General features: G+C 36.6%; 1 protein-coding gene across 3 annotated transcripts in view; it reads right to left on the bottom strand.

Moving 5' to 3' along the window:
- Positions 1 to 27,894, bottom strand: part of KCNK2 (potassium two pore domain channel subfamily K member 2) — a gene marked incomplete at its 5' end in the record, with an annotated part of 249,583 nt that overhangs the window by 96,503 nt on the left and 125,186 nt on the right. The window lies entirely within an intron of this gene.

Here is a 27,894-nt window from a genome sequence, read left to right as displayed (position 1 = left end):
TTGATGGGGCCTGACCTTGGAGGAGGCGGGGTGAGGCAGAAACCAGAGGATAGGACCTGGGAGGAGGAGGGCGTTTCAAAGATACCCTGAAGCTGTCTTGAGAGATCAGTGGTTAAATTCTCAGGAATTCTGCAAGTCAGCTGACTTCACATTGATAGTATGAAATCAACTGTAGTAGGAATACTTACACCTCAGAAATTGGCAAGCGCTACAGTTTAGGGCTCCCCCCCACCCCCAGCTACCTAATATTGACCAATACACTACAGAATAAGACAGTCAAATTTGAGAGACCGTACATGGTCTGTGCTAGACATCTGGATGGAAGCCTGTAGGCTAACCCCTGACATTTATATAAATACAGCACCAGAACAGCTATCATCTCATCTTCACATCACTTTAAGGGAAGGGCTTTCCGCGGAAAGTTATTGCAGGTCCACTGTAAGTGGATTACCTAGCCGGAGGCCCATATATGTCACCCCATCTGAACAGCCCCAAGTGGACAGGTCACTTTTCTGGCAGAATTTATTAATACTACAAATAAATAATACCCCTTCAAACACTGTGCACACTTGCAATTATTTAATTATTTGCAACAACTGATTTAATACCTATATTCCTCATTTGACTATGAGTCCCATGAGTGTAGAGACTGATTTATTGTTTACTTATATGTTGTTAAAACTATAATTCCAAAACCTTACTGGCTTATTAACTAGTGCATTAATTGACAATCAATAAATATTTCTTGACTGGTTGACTGACATATAAACCTAAAAAAATCACAAAACTTTAGAAAGAGGGTAGAGAAAAATAAAAGCATACAGAGAAATACAATGTTTCTGTATGAGAACTCATAAAAAAACTAAATTTCTCTCCCACTAGTTACTAAATTTACTATCTTTGCAATCAAAATTCCATAGTTTTTAAAATTTTTACAACCTAATGAAATGATCCTAAAATTCATCTGGGATAAAATTAACAATAAGTCAATAAATATTTAAAAGCATGACTAATATGAGGCAAAATTTACTTCCAAATTAAAACTATGTTATCTATAGTTTTAATAATTAAAACGATGTGGAAATTAATGAATGAAAACAACAGAAAGCATAGAAAAGACCCAGCATATAACTGAATGTACTGTTTGATAAATATGACATTTCATATCAATATAGAGTTAGAGAATCAATTAGAATTGATTATTAAGTAAACAATGATGGGGTAAATAGTAAGCCACTTAGAAATAAATTATGTCCTTGCCTCAGGATATACACTAAATATTACCAAATAGATTAAATAATCAAATATAAAGAAAATGTGACCATAAAATATACATGAAAGGACAGGAGAATGATTCTCTAAATATAACTCCTAGGGCAGAACCATAAAGAAATGAAGGATAAATACAACTACACAACAATATAATAATGCTGTATGTCAAAAGAAGAACACAAATTCTATGTAGAGACAAAGTGTTTTTACCGAGAGGCAGTGCAGAAAAGACCCAATCGCCTCTGCTACTGATCCTACCAGGGCTCTTCTTGACCAAACAGGCAAACTTTCACTTCACTTTCAGGGCTGAACTTGTCCTGAACCTAACATGTCTGCATTTGTGATCTGAGATGTTCAAATTTAGACTTCTGCCTTTCGTCTCCAGCCTTAATATGTAGACCTTGGGTTGTTACTTACAAATATACCCATTACTGGGAAATATCAAATATCCATAACGATACATTGATAAACTCCAAATACATTATTGGTTATGAGTACTTGGAATATTTACTGAAAGACTGTCAAGTGGCCAACTTTCACAAACAAGTTCACCTCTATTGAAAAACGTCAGACTAAGCTTATAATAAGCAACACTATTGGATAATAGCAGCCTTTCTACCCTCTGCCTCAGACTGCCTGAAATTAAGTAACATAGTTAAACTGTTTAGACTTGTTGGCTGCAGCATACGTACTCTAGATTTAAGAGCACTATTTGACTAATAGGCAGTTCATGCAGATCTTTAATCTCTTAGCCAGCTTCCAATGTAGAAACAGTAGTTTATGATTACATTTATTGACAACAGCAAGGATAAAAGCAACAATAAACTGAAATTACATTCATATAGTTCATTCTAAAGTTAAACCCAGCTTAAAATACACATCTAAGTAATTCTGACCAAAAATTTAGGAAGTAGATTCTATTACCCCAATCTCACGGAGAAGAAATTTAGATAAGAAAAAATGCATTACTATTATTTTACTTTTGATAAATTTTATATCATAAGGTAGCAAGCTCTACACAGAAAAGTAATCAAATATCACCACAGCAATAAGTATGATTTAATTCTGTTTGATGAAAAAGTATTCAATAAATATTACATGACAAACACTGTGCAAGATACTGCAGACACAAAGATGAAGAAAGCACTGTTTCAAAAAATTCCAAGTTATTAATAAAATCAACTAAATACGATATCTACCAACTTTTCTTTAAACATTAATGAAGGTACACAAATAGACAAAGATTTGCTACACTGAAAACCAAAAATAGCAATGTGTGTGTGAGGAATACTCCCATTAAAACACTGCACTTGGGCTTCCCTGGTGGCGCAGTGGTTGAGAGTCCGCCTGCCGATGCAGGGGACACAGGTTAGTGCCCCGGTCCGGGAAGATCCCACATGCCGCGGAGCGGCTGGGCCCGTGAGCCATGGCCGCTGAGCCTGTGCGTCCAGAGCCTGTGTTCCGCAACGGGAGAGGCCACAACAGTGAGAGGCCAGTGTACAGTGCAAAAAAAAAAAAAAAAAGAGGGACCTATTTTAGCAATTTTCAGACATACAAAATCCAAGAAACCTTACCATCCAGGGAGCTCCTACTAAAATAACTATCTAGGTGTGCTTGAGAAATTATATACTTCAGAAAAAAGAAAGGAGCCTAGTAGGAAAACATAGCACAGGAGAAACAAAAGTGGGCAGAGAAATGGGGAAAAAAAGTCAAAAATTTAATCAACTACTAACTGCAAAACATGTGCACACACAGAAACACACACATGCAAACACTAAAAGTAAACAATGGACAACAGTAAACACAATGGATGGGGAAATAGAGGTTTAATAAGTAAGTTAAGTGTTGTTTGGCTAACATATAGAATTAAAAGTATTAGCTAAAAATGTGTTAAAGAATAATAGCAACCACTATCAATCCAACAAAAGGGTAGAAAAATAGGGAAAGAAGAAACAAAGAAAAAGGATGACAAAAATAACACGAATAGAAGAAAACCCAAATATATCAACAATCACAAATTATGTAAATAGACTAAAGGCAAAGACAGGGATTATTAGAGTTTATAAAAATATCACAGTTCAGATAAAAACAAAGGGATAGAAAAAGATTTGTTAGCAAATTCTTATCCAAAGAAAATCAGCATAGCAATATTAATATCGATCAAATAGATTTAAAGGCTACACATATTTCTAGTAATAATGAGAGTGACTATGTACTCTAATAGTAGAGACGTTATAGTAATCATGATTCTGTATGTGCCAAACACCATAACTTTGTAAACTATTCAAGCACGAACTGACAAAATTATAAGAAAGTGACAAATCTACATTCATTCAACATCAGAAAAGCAGCTAAAGCAATATACCACATTTGCAGACTGAAAGGGAAAACAATATGACTATCTCAACAGATTCACTCATTCAACTTATTCAAGTAACATTTATTGACTGCCGTGTGTTAATCATTATAAATACAATAAGTGAACAAAAGAAGAAAGTCTTCTTTGTTCAAATGGAGCTACTCTAGTTTTGGACAGTAAAGAAAATAAACAGAATAAATTGTAATTGTTAGAAATCATTACATGGTGTAACAAATAGAAAAGAATGGGAGTTATTAGGAATATGGCATGTAGGATTGTAATTTTAAATGGTGTGGTCAGAGTGGGCTCCACGGAGAAGGCGACAGTTGAGGAAAGATTTGAAAGAGGTGAAGGCACAGGGCCATGGAAATATCTGGGGGAAGAGAGGAATGAGCTGGTGCAACGGACCTGAGGCAGAAGTGAGCCTGGCACATGTGAGGGAGACTGAGGAGGCCAGTGAGGCTTGAATGACAGGGGACGGTGGTAGGACCTGCCAGGGCCTGATTATAGGGGTCTAGCGTAACCTCAAAGGCCTCATAGGTATAAGGATGCAGAAAAGATTTGATAAAATTGATCACTCTAAAACAGAACTAGAAACAGAAGGAAATTTATTAACCTGGTTTTTGTTTTTAAACTCATTTATTTTTTGGCCACACCATGCAGCATACAGGATCTTAGTTCCCCGACCAGGGATCGAACCTGTGCCCCCTGCAGTGGAAGCATGAAGTCTTAAACACTGGGCCGCCAGAGAAGTTCTTAACCTGGTTTTTAATCAAAAAACTAATAGCCAGGGCTTCCCTGGTGGCGCAGAAGTTGAGAGTCCGCCTGCCGATGCAGGGGATGTGGGTTCATGCCCTGGCCTGGGAGGATCCCACGTGCTGCGGAGCGGCTGGGCCCGTGAGCCATGGCCGCTGGGCCTGCGCGTCCAGAGCCTGTGTTCCGCAATGGGAGGGGCCACAACGGTGAGAGGCCTGCGTACCGCAAAAAAAAAAAAAAAAAAAACAACAACTAATAGCCAACATATACTTAAGGTGAAACTTCCAGGCACTGGCTTTAAGATCAGGAACATGAAAAATACATTATCATTATGACTTCTCCGCTATATTGTATTGTGAGTCAATGCTATAGAATTAGGGAAAAAAAGGTATAAAATGAGAAAGTACAAGTTGAAGCTATTACTATTTTTTGTACAACATGCTTGTCTATGTAATAAAGCCAAGAACAGGTATACTGGATTCAAAGTCAAGAAAACAACAACCCAATAATAATAAATACTCATATGTGCTTATTATGTGCCAGACACTCTTACAATCAATTAAACATATTGATTTGTTTACTTCTCACAATAACCAAATAACATATGTACTCCTATTCTCATTTTTCAAATGGAGAAACTGAAGCACAGAGAGGTTAAATAATTTTCCCAAGATTACACAGCTAATAAAGTAGGGGAGCTGGGATTTAAACCCAGGTATTTTAGGTTGAGTGTCTGGCCATTTATCATCCACAACACAACATTCCTATACCCCCAGAAAAACCAACCAGCAAATGCAATACAAAATCAAAATATCGCTATAACAATATTAATAAATATATCTAAGAATATAATAATTAATATATAAGTATTTTCTAGATAAAATTACCAAAAGTTACAAAATGAATGACATAAAAGGCCTGAAGAAATGAAGAGAGCTACAGATATCAGTTTTACCAAATGTATGTTAAGTATAATGCAACTGCAATAAATATTTTGAAGGATTTTCAGTGCAAGTTGATGGAATTTTATAAAAGTAATAAAAGAAAGTAAAGGACCAATAGCTAAGAATATTTGGGGAAAAAGTGAGGTGGGAAGATTTGCTCTACATGATATCAAGACTTACGATAGCTATTAGAAAGCAATCTGATTAACCATCTGTACCATTTATTATAGTTCTTAAAAGCTAGAAACAGAAAATTACTGTCTTATCAAGACAAAGAATATCTATCTCAAAACATTTAATATCATACTTAGTATTAAAGGTCAACAAGAGGAATCCCCTTAAAATCAGGGGGAAAAATATCCATTTTACAACTATTATTTTTTATTATTCTGAAAGTTCTAGCAGGTTTAATGGCAGTGAACATATAAACGGAATAATTATTATAAAGAAGACAAATATTCATTGTGGATGGAATTAAATGTCTAGTAAATACAGGAGAATATTGAAAATTGTTGAATAGAGAAAAGCTCAGCAAAATAGTTGAATGCATGATAAATATGCAGAAACCAACAGCATTATTCTATTTTAGCACAATCTCAGATGTGCTAAATGAGATGGAAAAAGACCTTATTTTCAATATTTAGGGAAATATGAAATACCTAAAAGTAATCTTATCAAGACATATGGAAGAGCTTTAGAGAACAGCTTGGGCTAGTGTAGAATGGGATGTAGCAAAACATAAAAGAACAGAAAAGACTAGAATAAGGTCAGAAACAGCACATTCTTTTTTTTTTAAAGCATCATGAATAAGTTGGAAATTGAATAATTATGCAATTAATAATGCTGAGCAAATTGGTTACTATTTTGAAGAAAAAAATTCACTCTATGTGAAAAGTAAGTACCATGTAAATGAAAGATACAAATAAATTAACTAAACTACTTCCTTATTGATCCCCTCTGATTATGTTTCGTCCTTTACCTCAAATGCACACCCTCCCCCTCCCACCACTCTTCACCTGGCTGATCCCTAAAATTCCATCATTACTTAGGTTAGAAATTAATTTCTCCAACAAGCCTTCCTTGAGCCCTCACTACATACCCCCAAGATTGGGCTTGGTCCCCCTCCTGTGTACACATTTCCTTTAACCTAAGACTTACCTCACTAGATTGTAATCATCAGTTCTGCAATTAGAAGCTCTGTGAGGGACCATGTTTTAGTTCTCACTGTAGCCCTAGTGCATTTCCATTGGACATCTAAATAAATATATTCTTCCTGAAACTCCCTTTCTACTCTCTGCCCCTCACTGCAGCCCTCTCTCCATTCTACTGAGGCAGTTTCTCATTTTTCAAGTGTTGAGGATTTCAAGAGTACCTGATTCACTTTTAGAGCTTGGACCTAAAATGTTTTCAAACAGCTGGTTCGCTGTGGCTCTCGTGAAACCGTGGGGTTATGGAAAGATGCTCATAAAGGTATCCCTCTACTAACTCTCTTGTTATCCTTAAAAATCTCTTCCGTGCACAGGTTGGGATTTGAGATTTCTCTATATTGTGTTGACTTCTGAATAGTACTTTTCCTTTTGAAATAATCAGATTAGCATATTTCATCTCCCTCCATCCAGTAATTCAGGATTTTGCTCTTAGTGGATGACTAGCAGATAACTATCATGTTAATTCACTTTGCCTTGCCACTCTTTTTTAGTGACCCTTTTCTTGAATAACTTATGGATTGTCTGATAAAGACTTTCTTTAAGGAACATTTTTTCATAGAAGCCTGCCCCTTCCCCAGCCCTGACATCCCCATATCAGGTGTGCTGAGGAGGCTCCTGAATTCTGTGTCATGGAGACAATACCCTGACCCAACACGTATGGCCTCACCACCACCATCTTGTTAGATTTAAATCAGTCACCAAAGGGCCAGAGTCCTCAAGTCTTCCTCAAGCCCACATCCCAAAGCCATATGGCTCTGTAGGCAATGAAGCAGATTCCCTCTCCATCACAACCCACCCATTCTCCTTCCCTGCTTCTCAGTGGTTACAATGCCACTACTTCAGGGCATCAAAATAGACTGACTGTGGTCTTTTCTCACCCAAATCCATCTCAGCACAGTCCATTCTCCCTAAAGCACTGTTTCAGTCTTTATAATCCATAGTTTGTAAAACCCTTAGGTGTTCCAAGGCCTTTACTTGCAAACCACCATTCCTATTTCCCCAAAACTCCCTGTTATGCAATTGTTCTATCAATACCTTCTGGTAACACCAGAGTCATCATTACTCGCTGAAAAAAATAAGCTAGACTCTTCTGATTCCTTACATTTTTTATGTTGCTTGCTCCTTCTAACTAGTACAAATGTGGCCCCTCAATTGTCATTTGCAATCGTTTCTGTCCTTTCTGCCCCCACCCCGCCCCATACACCACTTTCAACACACAGTCATTCCTTTCCCTTTCAACCAGCTGTGATCTTGCCTTCTTTGAACACACATAGTATTTTCTATTTCCTTTGGAGGGATTATGTATGACCCTAATATGAATTCTTACCATTTGGTTACATGCTTTTTTCTCTCTTCTGGATGACAAATTTCTTGGGAGCAAAGACACTGTTTTAGTCATTTTTCTTTCCTCTACATACAGTGTGTGGTGCTTTGCTCGTAACAGATGTTCAAGAAAATAAGTTGAATTAAAAAGAAATGCCTATGGATTTTATTAATATCCTATATTTTATTTAATAGACATGCTCAGATCTAAATGGTTCTGCTATAATAATTTTTTTCCTCCTTTTAATTTTATTCAGGACTGACAAGAAAAAAGAAAGTTATTGATTTGTGCAAATTTTATTTTTTTAAAAAAACCCTAAAAGTAACAATCAAAATATTATTTTAATATAAAACAATTTAAATTACTTTAGATGCAGAAAAACATTAATATTGTAGGGCATAAGAATAAAATGTTGGAGGTGGGGTGAGGAGAACAACATAAGTTCAGAGTGTACTCCATTAGCAACCTAAGAAAAAGAGGCAGCTGTTCAGAAAACACAGTGAAATGATAGTCACACCTGGTCTTTTTTAAAAAGCTAGTCAAACCCACATCTCTGCCATATAAGCAAAGAAGCTAATCGAACACTGAAGAAGAAATATAGTTCCAGAGAAGTATGATTCTAATGAAGAGACAACTAAACAATGTCTTGATAAAAAGATGCAACCATTTCAGAACTTTCACAAAGTAGTGCATTGTTCTTCTAGATCACTGGTTTTAAACCAAGGGTGCACATTAGAATCACATAGGAAATTTTAAAAATCCACCCTGGAACACCAAAATTATTGTCTTTCACTGGGAGAGGAGGGGAATGTGCATATGTATTTTAAAATATCTACAGAAGTGATTCTGATTTACACCCTATGACAGAGGCAGGGTTTTATGGGTCTAAAGCTATACAATATGGGGGGAGAGTCTCTTCAGGAGAAAAGGATACAAAATTAGGAAGCAAACGGTATGTAGGATGACCTTGATTAGAGTTCCTCTTTTATCCCAGCTATGGTATTACTTTATTATTATATTTTCATTACCAAAAATAAAATAATTGTCATTACCAATAATAAAAATAATGGCTAACACTATTATTTATTGAACATTCTCTCTCTCTCTCTCACTACATGACAGATACAATGCTAGTCCCTTCATATGTATGCTTAATTCAACCTTCACAATCCTATGAGATGAAGTACAACTAATTATCTTCACTCTGAATGTTGAAACTGTTTATTGAAGCAATGTGTTCAAGGTTAAACACTTACTAAACATTAAGGCTGAGATTTAAACTATTAACTCAATCACTTAGAGCACGTACTTGGGATCAAGGCTACAAATACCGTTCCTCAAACTTATGGGCTCAGTTGTTGAATAACCTGAGTATGAACTATACACTGGACATACTATTCTGCAGGTACTTGCTGTTGTACCTAGTCAGGCTGGGAAAGAATGTATAGGTGCATCAAAACAAATATGTCAGTTAAAGGAATTAAATCAAAGGGTTGTTCTGACCTTTTGTTTCACCATTAACATCACCAGCCTTCCTCTTGGCCCAGAAGCCACTGGCCTGCAGTTCAAACAGTATTTCACAAGATGGCTCCCTTGCTATTTTTAGCTGCAACTTACATCATAAAATCCTACATCACGGTTGAATAATGGCAAATCTATAGGAAGTTACATATTTCTTAAGTTGCTTTTTGATTTTTTTTGTTCACAAGATACAGTTATAAAATCTACAACTGCAGCTAAATGTTGAAGGAAAATTCTCCCACAAAAGAACTGTGCCAAAGAACAACAATAATAATCTACCTGCATATTGTTTCCAGCTTTTTATTTAATACATTGGAACTGCGTCCTATCCTCTTTTCAGCTATGAAAACATGTGGGAGGAAGGAGAGAGATCCAGTGAGGGAAGCAGGAGTAAGAGAGCACATTTAAGTAGCACTAGAGCTTCACCCACCACCCCACTGGTGAGAACATCCTAGAGTGCACAGGACAAGGTAAAACAGCTGACTTCAAAGTCCTTCTCAGGCCCCACATGCCTCTCACAGTGAGAGCATCTAACTGTTCTGGACTGGATTCTAAGTGTTTAAGATGTGCATTTTAATAAAACATGACCACTAAATGTTGGCCAACTATTTCATCTGAAGCTCAAGCCAATAAACAGAGATCTGTTCAAGGTGTAATGAAATGATATTTCTATAAATGGTAGCAAATTCATGTGCCATTTAACTGCCTCTTATTATCTGGTTCTCCTCTTATCCCAAGAGGGGAGAAAAATGATCCAACAGCATCAGGAAGTGGGGAACTATTTCTTAGCAAGAAATCTGGATAACTTACATTTTCCCATATATAGAGAGAGATTATAATCAGGGATCTGAACTGTGATAACGCATTTTCTGGAAATCACACCTTAAAGGTTATTGGTAAAAGAATCTTCCTATAAGAACTTCAATATAATTTGATCTTATCTTTCTGATCATACATGACATCAAACAATAAAATAGCAATAAAGAAAAACAATAAAGAAAACCATACTACCTACTGGAAAACATTCTGTCTTTGACCAAACTTTGGTCTGGCTCTTCTGAGCTCTTGCTCTGACTGAGCCTTGGGTTCCCGTGTCCTTTTTTGTAAAGTCCAGTTCTAATAAGAATCCTGTTGAGTCAGTTTAGCCAGAATCCCCCATCCTCAGTATTTGATCACCCTCGAAATCTGATCAGTTTCCTTATCCTCCCATCATCGTCGCCCAGGTGATATCTGATTACCTCTGATAGGCCTTTAGCAAGAATCCTGTTAGGTCGGTTTGGCTAAAATCACCCCTTACTCCCTGTGTTTCCTTTTAGTAATTTTCTATCCACTGATTCCCCACCCTGCTCCTTGGCTATAAATCCCTACTTTGCCTTGTTGTATTCAGAGTTAAGTCCAATCTCTCTCCCCCACTACAAAACTCTATTGCAGTGTTTCCTACACCTATTACAGTGGCCCTGAATAAAGTCTACCTTACTATTCTTTAATGAGTGTCATTAATTTTTTCCTTAACACTGTAAACAGTCAAATGATAAAACTATACAATTCCGGGCCTCCCTGGTGGCGCAGTGGTTGAGAGTCCGCCTGCCAATGCAGGGGATACGGGTTCGTGCCCCGGTCCGGGAGGATCCCATATGCCGCGGAGCGGCTGGGCCCGTGAGCCATGGCCGCTGAGCCTGCGCATCCGGAGCCTGTGCTCCGCAACGGGAGAGGCCACAACAGTGAGAGGCCCGCGTACCGGAAAAAAAAAAAAAAAAAAAAAAAAAAAAAAAACTATACAATTCCTCTAAAAGGAATATATTAGACATAATAAATGCAAAACTTTTTTCTTTTTTCATTTTAGAAAGTTGGATCTTGGAGGACATTCATAATCTGAATTGCCAAGAAAGCTACACTATCTTTGATATGCAATAATTTTCCTCAATTGCAAACAGACTTACTCAAATCTACCTTCAAGGATACTGAGGGTGGTATAGCATAGTGACTAAAACTGTAGGCTCTAGAGCCCAAGTATCTGGGATTGAATCCTAGCTTTGCTACTCTGTCACCGAGAAAACTACTAAAACCAAACAAAAAAACCTGTGCCTCAGTTTCCCCAATTGTAAAGAGTAATGAGGATTATGTGACATACTACACATAAAGGACATGGTATGGTGCTTGGCACATGGCAAGTAGTCAGTGAGTATCAGCCGGCTAATGTTACTTTTCCGGCCATAAAGAATAGCTCAGGTACTGCCAGTGGTGCTCTGAAGAAATGTCCACTGTTGATGAAACCAATGGTGGTAAAAATGGTGATGCTCATGCTGACACTACTTTTCCCCTGAAACATGATTAGAGTAAGGAGGAGTTGAGCCAATATTCTTTTTCACGCTTTTCATTGTGCAGATTATGCCATGGAACAAAAACAGCTATTTGATACCAACCAAATAATAGACGAAGTGCTCTATGTTACTGCAATTCACCGTTTACTGTCACAGCCAAGCAGGCATTGGCAGCTATCGGATATTTCATCCTTTATTAGCAAGTGGTAAACATAATAATTGTATCATGGCAAAGCCTGTTATTTTGGAGGAACTACTTCAACATCTCTCACAGGACTGATGGGAAGTATCTTGTCTGAGATGGCCTAGTATTTTTCTATATTCACAATATAAAGAACCACAAATTGAGAGGGAAAAGGCACCTGAAGTTTTTAAACAAAATCATAAAATGTAAGAATTGAAATGGCCAATAGAATTCTAACCCCATCATTACACAAATGTGGAAAGCTGAGACTAAGAAAATTGAAGTATTGGTAGTAATTAGGTAGCAGAGGTTGAAGAGAAAAAATGCAAAGTTTTCAAGTGTTGAATGTCCATATTTAATACAATTTAACATGAAATTATGGTGTAAGGAACTATGCTTGTCTTGGCTATTACCTTGGGGCAGTAATTCAAAATTCATCAACTACTGTCAGTGTCAGAAAGGAAAAGAGAGAGAATGTGACACCTAACCTACCTGAAAAATGTATAATTATCCAGATACTGAACTTGAGTGATGACAGCTGAAGTTGGGTCATTTAGATGAAAGAATACATCACCCAAACCATTAAGGGACATTGGTTAAACTCAATTTAAATTTAACATCCAACATCTTTTAAGATTCACCTCAGATATGAGATTAGATTTCCATGCGTTCTTTGATTTTGACAAATTATATATCTTAAAACTAATTTATTTGTGTATCTTATTTTTTTAAAAATACACTAAAAAAGAAAATTAAGGAGGTACATTTTCATATTTAAAAGCTTCATATCCTCAACATCAAGACAGTAAGGCCATTCAGTCTAAGTATCATACAAGGTTTTCTCACACATGGTAAAGGTAGATATACCTTGCTCAATTCAATATTTACAAGTAAAAAGTGTTGGAGGATCCATCAGAGCCCAGTGCTTTTCAAGCTGATTTTCTGCAAATTACTTGTACATTTTCCAAAGGTAACAATGGCATCATCCTTTCACTGAGAAAGGTAGAGTCTTGAAACTAAGTCCTTAACCATTAGGAGGGAGAGATGAACAAATACCATCAGTACACAAAAAAGTTATGGTAAAACACATATACCTTGCTTTTCTCAACATATGACACAATACAGGTCAGAGGGTATGAATGCTGACCCTGCAGCCAAGCTCTGTGGGTTTAAAACCCCACTAATGCCATGTACTCACTGCATGACTCAGGCATGTTATTTAAACTTCCCAATGCCTCCCTTTGCTTATCCCAAAATGGGAAGAATGACAGCAACTCCCTTATAGGGTCGTGGCAAGGGTGACAATGTTTGAATACGTACATAAAGTACTGAAAACAGTACCTGATACATACTGAATGTTATTTTTTTTTTGCTATTATTATATTATTACACAAGGGACCATACAAAAGATAAACCTTTCAGTCCGATGCCACAATTTTCCTGACTTCTCAATGTCTCTTGGGTTTTATAGGTCTTACCAATCTACACCTCTTATATATTTCTGTCAAGGAAAGAACCATCAGAAGCTCAAATAATCCACCTCATAATAGTTGGTGACTCACTGATCATGTGCTATTAATTTTTATTGGTTCTGTCCTACCTAATGGAAATCTTTACTTTATGTGGGTAATTTCCTTTGCTGTCTAGAATTTATTTTCCACAATTTCCCACAGATAGTAGAATATGTGCTCTAAGCCTTGGGACTAGGAGAAGATGGTGGGGAAAAGCCCATCCCCCAAACTCTGGGAACATTTGAACTGGAAAGATGTATAAAAGGAAATTAACACTGACTGAGAATCTACTATAAGGGCGGGACTGTGGTATCCTAGGCACTTTGGGTATATTTTCCTCAATTAATTCCCAAAGTAAAATTCTGGAAAAGATGTCTCAAAACTTTTTTCTACTAAGGCTCAGAAATGTTAAGTAAAACACACGTGAGCAATTGAAAGTGACACGTTTAAAGTGTCAATTGAAAGTCAGCGTTTAAATGCACACCTATCTGACCTCCAAGCCTTGTCCTACTATGGAAACAGGCTGCCTGCTCTTGGATACATCCCACTACTCCTGCCCCACCATGGACAGACACGTACACACACAAATAGTTCCATTTTCTGTTTTATATATTTGATATTCATAAGGTTTAATTTAAATGAAGTATTCCAGGGGTGGGGGACAGGGAAGGAGTACAAACATCACTGTTCCACACTACCTTGTATCCTTACTTAATTTCTTACACAGTCTCACTTGAGCCTGAAATGAAACACGAACACAAAAAAAGATAATTACGAGAAGGCCTGATCGTGCCCTAAATGTGAACCCTTAATACATTTTTCGTTTCTGTAATCTCTTCACAGCTATGAAGACTATCTCAGATTAAGTCCTTTACCCTAATTTCAGTCTATTAGAAAACCTAATCCTGGAATGCAAGTAAGAAATCAACAAGACACTCCTAAAGATAGCTCAGGACAACAGCTATAAAAACACTGTTTCCTTGTTTCCATAACAATCCAGAGCCTATAGATAGAGAATATGGGAGGATTTTCCACTCAGTAGAAGGAAGTGAACTGAAATGAACTAGCTGGTAGCTAACTATACTTATATTATCCTGCTACTAAGCCTGCCCACATTGAATCAAGTGGAAAGAACTTCTGAGGCCCCCATTCACACTCTATGTTCACAGTTTAGAAACACAAATCCAAAGTGAAAACAAGTAATATAAAAAACTGGAAAAGAAATATCATCCTTTAAACTCCTTTAAAATTGTGCCTTCCCATTCCCAGCCTATTTTCCTGGTCTAGTTTTTTTCCTTTATCCAGGACCACTTTTTAAATTCTTATACTTACATTTGCATGCTTTTCTTGTTTTTGTTATGTTTAATTTTTATTGAAATATAGTTGATTTACAATGTTGTGTTAGTTTCAGGTATACAGCAAAGTGACTCAGTTATACACATATGTGTGTGTGTGTGTGTGTGTGTGTGTGTGTGTGTGTGTGTGTGTGTATATATATATATATATATATATAGTCTTTTCCAGATTCTGGCTTTGCAGGCCATATAGCCTCTGTTGTACTATTCAACTCTGACACTATAGCGTGAAGGTAGCCAAAGACAATACTAAAACAAATTGATGTAGCTATATTCTAATAATTATATAATAGGAGGAAGGCTGAATTTTTAAAACCCAGAATGTCAGGAATGGGGGTGGTAATACTCTAGTTTTCTAAAATATAACATTTCTTATCATGTTTACAGAAAACAATTCAGAATCTGCAGGAGTTTGGAAGAACTGAAAATATTTGACACTATAATATCACTCAGAGCTCAGCAGAAACATAAGATTTTCTTATTTTTAGAAATGTATTTTCACATGGTTTCTTTCTGAGCACTATACTCAGTTCTCTAAGCAGTTATTTAGTCGGCCAGCATCTACATGAGCATATTGCTATGATGTTTCTAATATGATATTTTTTTCTCAAGTTTTTTTTTTTTTTTTTTTTTTTTGTGGTACATGGGCCTCTCACTGTTGTGGCCTCTCCCGTTGCGGAATAGCTCACGAGCCCAGCCGCTCCGCGGCATGTGGGATCCTCCCGGACCGGGACACGAACCTGCGTCCCCTGCATCAGCAGGCGGACTCCCAACCACTGCGCCACCAGGGAAGCCCTTTTCTCAATTTTTGAAGTGCTACAAAATGTTACTATCAGTCTGAAAATTAAAACAGAAGTTATTCAAGCCAATGGCTTTAAACCCTTTTGAGAATGACAGGCCATTTTGAGAATCCAATATACATTATGGGCCCTCTCTCCAGAAAACAAGATTATAAGCCCTTGAGGGTTACCCTTCCAGAGGTTCATAGAAATTGAATCACAAACCTCACTTCTGTCTTTATCGGACAATGAGGAAAAATGGAGAAATACAGAATATTCTTTTTAAATGATCAATTTTAACTGCACAGTAGTTAATTAAGCATTATGAAATATATTATCCTTTGAGTTTTCATAAAATCCTGGGAGATGGCAAGCACAGCTATTATTATTCACCTACTAGGAAGTCATTTGGACTATTCATGTGAGGAAATAATTCAGAGAAGTTCAATGATCTGGTCAAAATCACACAGTGAATAATGTTAGAATCAAGACAAATCCAGGTCTTCTATTTACAAATTGTATTTTTTTCCTTGCTTTACACTCTTTTCTTTAGTCCAGTGGTTGGCAAACTTCTTCTGCAAAGGGCCAGATAGTAAAAATTTCAGCTTTGCATGCCATATAGCCTCTGTTGTACTATTCAGCTCTGCCATTATAGCATGAAGGTAGCCAAAGACGATACTAAAATAAATGGATGCAGCTGTGTTCTAATAATTATACAACAGAAAGAAGGCGGGATTTTGCCCATAGGGTCATAGTTTGCTGACCCCTGCATTATTTTGCTTCTACATCAAAAGTAAACTCAGTTGTTTAACTTACTTTCCTAAATGGTTTGACTGTTTTTGTATCATCATGATAAGTGATCACTACTAAAATGCAGTTGGCCCTCCATATCCTTGGGTTCCATATTAGTAGAGTCAACCAACCATGGATCAAAAATACTCAAAAGAAAAATTCCAGAAAGTTCCAAAAAGCAAAGCTTGAATTTGCTGCATGCTGGCAACTATTTCCATATCATTTACGTTGTATTTACAATTATTTACATAGCATTTACATTGCGTTAGGTATTGTAATTAATCTAGAGATGATTTAAAGTAAATGGGAGGATATTCGTAGGTTATATACAATCACTATGCCATTTTATTTTTTTTAACATCTTTATTGGAGTATAATTGCTTTACAATGGTGTGTTAGTTTCTGCTTTATAACAAAGTGAATCAGCTATACATATACATATATCCCCATATCTCCTCCCTCTTGCATCTCCCTCCCACTATGCCATTTTATATGACTTGAGCATCCATGGATTTGGATATCTGTGAGGGTTCTGGAATCAATTCACCCTTGGATACCAAGGGGTGACTGTACTCTAAATGCTAATGGAATCCCTATATAATATCACCAGTGACAGCAAAATCTCTGCCAAGAAGCTAAAATTAGAATTTTATATATTGATTTTTACTTTCATTTTGAGATAGTTTCACTGATGAAACCACTGTATAGGGAGATAATTTTGGAACACAATCCCCTTCACTAGCACAACATTAGATGTGAAAAATGAAAATTCTATTGCAGTGATGGAGTTAAGGAGACATAGTTTGAGAAAGCAAATTAAAATATAAACTATTTTACTTTATTTTATTATAATGTTTAATTTATATTATATATTGCCTTAAAATATAAATTATATGTTGCCTTAAAAATCTAAGAGATATATATATTCCACAAAATATTATATTTTATTATAATGTTAATTACTTATTTTATTGTAATATTTAATTACTTTGTATAACAAATAACATTCAAGGAGGTATCTAATTAGTATATTTGTTTATGGAAGTTATTAGAGCTGTCACAAAATATCTTGGTTCTTCTGATCATAAGGTAGGATAGCATCTCCCCATCTACACTCTTGAAGTTGGTCTGACCAATGTCACGTGAGTAAAAACAATGTGTGCACGTATATGAAGCATGATTAGCCAGTGTTCAGTTTCCCATGGTCTCCTTCTTATGAGCAAGAACAATGGGCAGGGCCCTCCTGTTGACCCACACAGGACATACAATGTGATCAGGAAATAAACTTTTTATTTTGTAAAGTCACCAAGATGTGCGGATCGTTTACTATAGAAAATAACTTAGCAGATCCTAATATAGAGGCATAGTTTTTTTTTAATCATATAGAAAAAAGATTTATAAAAATATTAATTTTTATTCTACTCAACTAAGAGTAACACCTGTTTCATTATATATTATTCTGATGATCACATTTTGGATTATCTAGATATCATTAAAATCAACTCATTTCATTAGATCAAAACAAATTAACTAGATGAAGAAACTAGTCAAATCTAACACTTAGCATTGTGAGAATAACTGGTTTGAGCAAACCTTAATTATGTGAAGGCAACATTATATATATTATAAGAATTAAAATGTGTGGATTAAAGCTTTAGGAAAGAATGTATTTTCTTTCTTTGTTAACATTAGTAATAGAAATAAATGCAGTATAAATTTTAATAAAAATTACTTTAGTAACAAAATTAGCTTACTTTAAATTAGTATACTGCAATTCAGTGTACAAGCTCTTTTTACATACATAACTTTATTTAACCTGCACAACAGTTCTGATTGTGAGAAACACTAGCCCCATGTGACAAATAAGAAAATTAAGGATAATAGAAGAACTGTGATTTGCTCAAGAATATAACCCTAGCTAGTAGCAAAGGCAGAAACCTAAACTTAAATTTTATGAAATGAAATCTGATGTTCCTTCTACTGACTCACTCCTTTGAAAAAAATAGGGAGCAGTATTTTCGTTCTAAGCTGTACTATGTAAGTATAACTAGGTTAAGTGTCTGCATGAATATGTACAGCACTTTATTTACTTGCAGTATAATATTTATTAGGAGGTCATGTCTACATCTATTTTTTATGCATCAAATGATATTAAAACAGAGTTTCCCAACAGTTAAAAAGATGATGCATGACATCTTTGTTAGTTTTATTAAGTAAGTAGGACATGAGCTGATCTCACAGATGAGGATTTACCATGAGAAGGAAATGTTAGTACAAATGAGTTATAATACTCACTATTTTATATTCATGTACATTCCATTTAGTGAATGGACCATAATTTACTAAAGCATAGCTTTTATGTGGGACAGTGTAAGTGGTTTCCATTTTTATATAGTATAAATTACACTGGGATAAACACTGTCAAGTATATGGCATTTTTTAACATTTTGGATTATTTCCTTAGGATAGATTCCCAGAAGTAGAATTACTAGGTTAAAGGGTATGAACATTTTTATGACTCTTGAAACACATTGCCAAATTGCTTTCCAAAAAAACATTATATCAATTTACAATGCCACCAGCAATATAGGAAAGTGCCCTTCTCATAATATGCTCACAAGTATTTGGCATCATACAGCTTTTAGATTCGTAAATTTTGTAGAATTATATATATATAATATATATATAATTTATATATATCTTAGATTTTTAAGGCAACATGTAGTTTAAATAACCTCCAATTTCTAATTTGTCCTTTAACTGTCTATGACGATTTGATATTTTTATAAGTCTATTTAGAATTATATGTGATGTATATTAATCTTTTTTCATAGTACAAACTGCTTTGTCTATTTTGATGTTTCAGCTTGGTGACTGCATGTGTATGTGTGTCAGGAAACGTACAGAGGATTCAATTTTTGTACCTGGTCAAATGCATATTTTCTTCCGTGATTTTTTTTTCTGTTGGTTTTTAGCATAGCTTATCATAACTCATCTCTATCTATATTAAGTAATCAAATTATTCTAACTTTCCCAAGGAGTGATTTTTTTTTTTTTTTTTTTTTTTTTTTTTGCGTTACACGGGCCTCTCACTATTGTGGCCTCTCCCGTTGCAGAGCACAGGCTCCGGATGCGCAGGCTCAGCGGCCATGGCTCACAGGCCCAGCCGCTCCGCGGCATGTGGGATCCTCCAGGACTGGGGCACGAACCCGTGTCCCCTGCATCAGCAGGCGGACTCTCAACCACTGCTCCACCAGGGAAACCCCCAAGGAGTGATTTTTGAAAAACTTAACTCTTGAATTCAACTGTAATTTATGTTGATGTATAAGGCATGGTCCTAAGTGATCTTTTCCATATTGGGAACTAGTTACCTCAATATCATTAATTGAATAATCCTTCATTTTTCTATGTTTTAGATGAAGTCTCATTTGTTATATATTAAATCACCTAATTCTTATTCAAAAAACAAACAAAGAACAAAAAAAACAGAGTTTTCATTAAGTTATATACAGGTACCACTGAAATTACCTATTAAAACCTACACTCTTTAAACAGGAGCTACTTAGGCTGATTATGATTTATTCCATACCCTTTCTTTCTTTTTCCTTCTCTTGCTGCTTGCCTTTGGGAATTTCACTCTTTGTTAGCATCTCCAGTAAGGGAAACTTAAGCTTAAAGAGGAGAGGTACAACACATCAACCAAATTTGCCCATGTTTGCTGTTTTTGCTTTAAAAATAAAGTTAGAAGGGGAAGAAGTTTAAGATTAGTAATTAACATGCATTTTTTGATGACCTGTGACTTTCAAAAGTTCATAATATCAATATTTTCCCCAGTGGTACTTTAGAACCAAGAGATGGCTGCATGGAATTCCTTTGTGTTTAGAATTAGTCATTATCTGCATCGTACCTTATGTGCACACAAATCACAATACTTACATTACACATGGACCTAATTTGGCACAGGTACTTCTTTTGTAAATACCATGTTATTTTTACAGTACCACATAAATAACAATGCCAATTTTCCAAGAGTAAGATTGCACAAGTCTAGATTTTTTTTTCCAAAGGATTGGGAAGAAAACAAATATGTAGCATAATTACTAGCTTAAAGTAGACAGGCCCAGACAAATGTTATTACGTTTCTTCCCTATCAAATGCAATACTTGAGACAATTACAAAAATATTTCTCTGATAATCATCTCACCTAGTTTTAATCACATTCCGAGTAATACTTGCATATCTAGTGGTCAATCAGATGCTCTATAAAATCTATAATCTATGACAAACGTGCTGCGTTTCATATAGTGGTTGGGAAGGGGGAAATGACAAGATTAAAAATAGATTCTGTATTTATTCAGGGCATGAACTTCATGACAATTCTTTGCTTCCAATTTTGGGGTAATTTCATGATCACATCATTTGACAGTGACTGATTTCCCGAAGATTAAAAATATGTTATCGCAAACTTTTCCAAAGTAGGCAAAAATATATAAAAGTAGATTTTGTTACAGAATACAAGCAGTTCCTGCCTTGAACACACCCAAGATGTGGATGACTACTATGCAGATACCATAGCCAGCCCTCCTCTCACTGGCACTTCTGGTTTCTTTTATATCTATACTTTCTTGCTCTGAGTTCTACTACCAAATGATAATAATAAAAACACTGCCTCACTCCTGGGAAGATTACATCCTTAATACTCCCAAATCCCTTTCCAACTAGCACAGGATTCTGAGTACTAGGTGCTCTGAATTAGACCTCTTCGTGCTGATTAACATACATACATAATGAGAAAAGATTTGGAGTCTACAATACTATTTATGCAATAATTCTGCTTTATTGCCTATCAAATATAATTTTGCACTCTGCAATCTTAACTACTGTTCAGAAGGCATTTTCTCTGAAGAATAAATGCATTTTAACTTAGAAAATAAACCTATGTGAAGGTTCTGAATGGTAGGAATTGATGTTAATATCCTGAGATAGGTTTTATTTTCATTAAGTTTAGTGGATGGGAAGAGAAACAGAGCATCAAAGACCCAAAACAATTTGTTAATTTCAACTTCTGTATTTCAACTGCACAACACCAGAAGTGCAGATTTTGGAAAAAGAATTATCTACTTTAACAAACTGGCATAAAGAAAAATGCAATGAGATTGTGGAGTCAGAGCTGGAAGTCACCTTGCAAGATTATCTGCCTTTTAAGCTGCCTGAAGGAAGCTCAATGTTTCCAAAATCCAATGTGCAGTTCTCAAGGAACAGCCAAGAGACTAGTGAAATGCCATAGAATTATGAGTGTACCAAATTAATAAGATAGCACCCAACACCCAAAGCTGCAATGACATCATCCCCTGGGAAAATGCTGACTGTCAAATTCTACACCACTGCTTCAAGTCTGTTCATTTCCAAGTTCAGACAGTGGTTTCATGAGATTACAAAACTGAACAAAAAAGATCTTACACCTTTCCCCTCACCTTTTAAGTTATAGCTTTTTTACCAACAGAAAGGTCCTAGACTCTCTGCTAAAGATATGCATAGGCTTTACAGTTTTCAATATAGTCTTGGCATTTCCAAAATTGACCTCTTCTTTTTATCTGGAACTGTTTGTTAAAACTTTCTTTAGGGCTTCCCTGCTGGCGCAGTGGTTGAGAGTCCGCCTGCTGATGCAGGGGACACGGGTTCGTGCCCCGGTCCGGGAAGATCCCACATGCCGTGGAACGGCTGGGCCCGTGAGCCATGGCCACTGAGCCGGCGCGTCTGGAGCCTGTGCTCCGCAACGGGAGAGGCCACAACAGTGAGAGGCCCGCGTACCGCAAAAAACAAACAACCAAACAAAAAAATTTTTTCCCTGTTTTTTTCTAATCTTTCATTTTTCCCTGTTTTCTAATGCATAATTAAGCATTATGCTAAACAGGTAAATAAGAGTTGGCAGAAAATCTGTGACCATTGTCATAACAGCTTCAGCAATTCAATAATTCAATCTAGGTAAAAGGAAACTGAAAGTCCCAGTGGATGGTTCAAAATACAGAAAAACTAAACATAGAAACTATATACCTGAATCCAATCTCTACAACTCAAGGAGTGGAAAACAAGAGTGCTTTGTAAATACGAGAAATGTTACTCCAAGGAAGTGTTTTCCATAAGACCTAACATGATGCTTTGGGATCTTAAAGTTGCTGTAGACCATAGTGGTGTCTTGTTATTTGCATTCTGACACTCAGAGATCAGGATGATTCAGTGATAAGCTTGGGCAAATCCGGTCCCTGGCATTCTGATTTACTTTCCACTGGGGAAAATTTTATTATATTTTAATGCCTTCAGGGAATAAAATCACCTTACATCTTATTCTAATCTTTAAACTGACCTCAAAATAGAATACACTTTTCCATTACATCATTTTTGCCAACAGCCTTTCCTAGAGTTTAAGTGATTTCTTATTAGCTTTAAAATAAAATTTAAAACACTAACCCCGCCCCCACCCACGGCCCCATTCTCAGAGATGAGTGCATCTCCATCCATAAACTCTCTTTTTAAGATCATGCATCCGTCCACTTTTCAGCCTCCTCACTGCCACCTCCGTAGTTCAAGTCAACATCTTCTCCCATATGGAGTAATAAAATAACCTTCTCATTCGCCTTCCTGCTTTCCCTTTTGCCCTCCGAACAGCAGCCTGAGTCACATCAGGACTCCCTTCTGCTTAAATCTTTCAGTGGCTTCTCACTGAATTGAGGATATTGTCATGACCTACCAAGTCCTACATCCGCTGGCCCCTGTTCATCTTGCTAACCTCGCTTCTTCTTTGCCATGCTGTGCCCTCTGCCTGAACTCATCTTGGCACTCTTCTTTCCCTGGCTGATTTCTTTTCATCCTTTAGGCTTCTGCTTAACTGTCACCTGCTCTGAGAGCTCTTGAATCAGTTTGCTTTAGAGCACCTGGCACCTGCCACTCCCTGCCACTCCCTGCCACTCCCTGCTCTGGCTCCACTACCTACTCTTTTTTTTTTTTTTTGCGGTACACGGGCCTCTCACGGTTGTGGCCTCTCCCGTTGCGGAGCACAGGCTCCGGACGCGCAGGCTCAGCGGCCATGGCTCACGGGCCCAGCCGCTCCGCAGCACATGGGATCTTCCCGGACCGGGGCACGAACCCATGTCCCCTGCATCGACAGGCGGACTCTCAACCACTGCACCACCAGGGAAGCCCTCCACTACCTACTCTTGATCACGTACATGAACTTCTTGTAGAGCATTTACTGCCATTGATAATGGTCTTGTTTTTCAGTGCACTGACTGATTGTTGGGTCTCCTCAACCCCAATGTGAGCTCCGGAGGGAGCCTGTCCACCTTGTCTTTCTAGTCTGTCTGAATTAAAGAATAAACCAACAAAAAAAAATTGAGGTGGGAAAATGACTAAAATGAAGCTTCCTAATATAACACCATGTATAAAATCTTGGCCATTTTTTTAAACTCCTTTTTCTTCACAGGATCAACTAGGACTGCTTATGAACTACCAGCCTGCTGCCTAGATATTCATTTCATTTCAATAGTCAACATTTAGATGCCTCTCTCTTTGTTGTATTAGTCACCAAGGCCTGTTGGTTCCCGCATCTAATTATTTCAACCTTTTGTCCTAATCTCATCTTTCAACACCAACTCCAATCCTCCCAGTCCATACTCTCACTCCCCTTCTGTGGATCACAGAAATGGTCTCCTAACTGTTCCCTCACCGTCAGTCTCCACGTATCCTCTTCCTGACAGATGCATCTTCTGATGTCACTTTTAACCTGTCACTTCGCTTTGCAAAAAAATCCATGTTCTTAGTACAGTAGGTCCAAAATTCTCAAAATCCAAATTATATTCAACTGTATTCTTCCCATGTGAATCAGTCAATAATATTTCCCATTACTCCTTTAAACAATTCCTCTGGTCTACTCAAATACTTACTTTTCTATCCTTGAAATAAGTCAGGCTCATTCTCCCTTGGTGCTTTTGCTTAGCTATATCACAGACTGGGAGGCTTCTTCCCCTCCATCAATCTAAACCGAAACATTTTCTTCAAAGCATAGTTCAAATCCAACTTCTCTAATTAAGCCTTTCCTCCCCATTCCAGCCCACATGTTCTTTCCTTTTTCTCAATTCTTATAGCACTGAAACCACTGTTCCATGTAATATTTGATTATACAAGACCTATTTTTGTTATTATTCCATTATTTCCTAATTGTAAATTTTATCTCCCAAATTTGACTGCAAACAAGGACTGTGTTATTTCCTTTTATACTCTCAGCAGTGGCAAAAGTAGCATAGATCCAATAGGAGCTACTATGTTGACTTAATGATTTACAGGGTTCTAAAGATGAATCCCTTCAACTACAAACAACAATTTTAGATGACCTGTAATTCCTAAACAGACCATATTCTCTCTTACCCCTAATCTTTCCCACGTGAACTCCTGATGCCTGGAATGCTCCCATTCTACCTTTATTCATCTGGGAAATTCCTAATTCTTTTTCCAATCTCAAATCGGACATTTATCAAGGAAAGGGAAGTATTCCTTGCTCCCTTTTTACCCACCCATCTACCCCAGTATCTATGTACAGTGTCACTCCTATACATTCCCACCGAATGCTCTTAAGCCATAGCACTTGGCATGCTATACTGTAAATGACTATCTGCCCAGGGGCCTCCCTGACGGGTCTGTGTGCCACCCGGGCTCAAGTAATTTATCTTTTATCTTTATAGTAGCAGACTGATCATGTTTTATTATTTTTTGAATAAGTAAATGAACAAACAAAAAAGTTAGTAATGAAGCCTGTTTAAAGAGCTAAGAATTTAGTGTAATAAGTTATCAATTTAGTGTTATGTAATTTCCAACAAGGTAGAGTTCGTATCATTTAGAATCCCCATTTGTTTTTAAGTCCAAAAATAATTATTAAGCACCCACTATGTGTCAGGCACTGGGGATACAGAAAAGACTCAAACACATAAAAATCCCAGAACTTGCATCTTATTAGGTGCGATAAGCAGTGGGGTATGGTGTTTGCTCTGAATGAGTTGGAATCCAGAGAATATTTCTGAGCAGAAGGTTTCTTTCTACATGGATGCTGGCACTGAGATGATGCTGGCTTGGACCAAAATGGTGGCAGTTTGAATGGTGAGCAGTAGTTAAATTATAGATCTACTTTAAAGGCAGAGCCAACAGGACTGACTGATGAACTGGAAGCAAGGAATAAGAGAAAAAGAATAGTCAGGAATGGATGTTAGTCTGTGCAACTGTGAAATGGAATTTGTGAAGGGCTTGGAAGGGTTTCATTTTGAAAACAGTGTGTGGATATATGAAGAGATTCTCTAAAATTAGGTCTTAAATTTTAATATTCTATTTTGTATACCTGAACTTCTCTTGGGCATGTTTCTAATGAATAATAAGGGTCACTTTGGCTTCTTAGACAAATGTTAACACTAAGTAGAAAAATCTGGGACAGTTCAGCCAATGCAGCTCCATGAAGCACTGCCTATATCAGGCACCCTACAAGAGCAACTGCAACTTTTTCTCCCAGACTGTCTCAAGTTCTATTTTTTAAACAACTAATACAGTGTAGCTTAGTGCTAGAGGTTACAATTTCTATGATTTCTAAAAACCACTTCAAAGATCATACAATTATTATCATTAGCAATATTAATAATTACACTTTGAATTTTATTAAATAATGACTTGGATATCTCTCAAATGGAGACTTATGAAAGAGGCCAAAATTTTTACCTTGCCCTAGACCATAATCTAGTCCAAGGTCTGAGGAGATGGCCTTGACCAAGGAGTAGAAGACCATGGAGTAAATGTCGGTGACCTAGAATGACTTAATCCACCTAAGACTGAGATAGAACAGTAAGAGACTTGGGCTGCCAGGCAGCTACCTAAACAACCTAAATAATCAGCTACTGTGCTTAATGGCTATAATTTGGGGGTAAGGCTGGTAATAACGGTTTATTTTTTTCATGTGTTGAAGTATATGTCTGCAAAACTTACTGAATTTGGGATTCAAAAAATGAGACTTTATAAACATAGGATGCAACACTAAGTCTGTATAATGACTAAGTCTCTTGGAGAATAATTTAGTGGTGGTCATGATGAGTTATAACGTGGACATTTGAGTTTTCATTGGGCAGAAACAAACCATTCTCACTCAGTCTGTGAGCTTTTTTTTCCTTCCAAACTCTAAGTAGTTTACACAATAAACAGTTATTTCCATAGTAGAAATGGCCAAGATGTCTAAGCTCCAAAGTTAACCTGTTATTATGGTTAGATATCAAGGTTGCCATTCTTCCAGATTTTCGCAGCCACACAACTTTTGACCTAGCTGATGGAGATGTAAGAGTAAACATAGCTCTTTGACTTCTTAACAAAGGCAAAAATCAACATGCTAAGGTATTTATTTCACTGGCAAGTGTTCCAGCACAAAGAGGCATTACAGTGGATTCACATAATGACAGGACACTACAAATTCCTCTCAAAGGAAAATTCTAAGCAAGAGTTCATCCGTGAACTGTCCATGTTCACTTATTTAGGACTTTGATATAAGGTATTCATTTGAAAACTGTATACACTTCATAATCTATCAATGACATCAAAGAATAAAATTAAAACTTTTAGAATTGTAATTCACACACCCAAATCAGAGGTCAAGCCCATGAGAGGAAATCTCATCACAAGCATGTGTGGAAGGGGAGAATTCCCTTTGCACACATATTTCCTTCATAATTGTGATAAGTCAATTTCCTTCTCTTTATTGAAAATTATGCTTTAAACCCACCTCCTTCCATGAAACAAGCAGCTGTAATTCCTCCCAATCCTCACGGCATGGCAAGCATGGCTTTCACTATGGGGTCTGCATTTATATCCTCTGGATATTTCTTGGGCACTGAAGGACTAACTAACAGAAGAGAAGTCATCTACATGTACCCATTCTGCTGCCTAGTGGATGCACAGTCAATCCCCAAAAAGAGACCACGTTCCACTGTGACCCTTTTTAACAGTATGACATGCAACATGATTAAAAGGTAAAAGGGCAAGGGCTTAAACTTTCATACTTTTGTAATCTTAATATTTCAGTGTTAATTTTTTATACATTTGTGTTATTAGAAAAAACATAATGCATGAAAAAGGCCTGAAATAATCATAATAGACAAGTATATAAGAATAGGAACAATCTGTTCAAATGTAGAGTTAAATTTTACAAGTTGAAGAACGTGATATCAAATAAGAACTTCATGAAAAGAATGTCAAAATTGTACTCAAATCATTTCTTTCTGTACTAAAGAATCAAAGATGCAGGAAAATTTTAAACTACTTGTCCCCCCCCCAAAAAATCACCATTTCAAGCTATTTCCTGATGTTCTTATCCTTTAGTCAAATGACTCAAATGAACTGCTCTCGAGTTTCATATGGATTTTAACCAACTCAGTATTCTGAAATAATAACTAATTCATTTCCATCATTCCTTTGTTCAAACCTTTAAACTCTCTTTTCAAAATCAATTTACTGAAATCTAGTTTTCTACCTTAAGTCGACCATTTTGAC

Source organism: Hyperoodon ampullatus, assembly GCF_949752795.1.
Source record: "Hyperoodon ampullatus genome assembly, chromosome: 2".
In the NCBI taxonomy this organism is placed as follows: Eukaryota; Metazoa; Chordata; class Mammalia; order Artiodactyla; family Ziphiidae; genus Hyperoodon; species Hyperoodon ampullatus.
The sequence above is the reverse complement of the archived record's forward strand: the minus strand, read 5'-3'. Positions and strand labels throughout refer to the sequence as shown.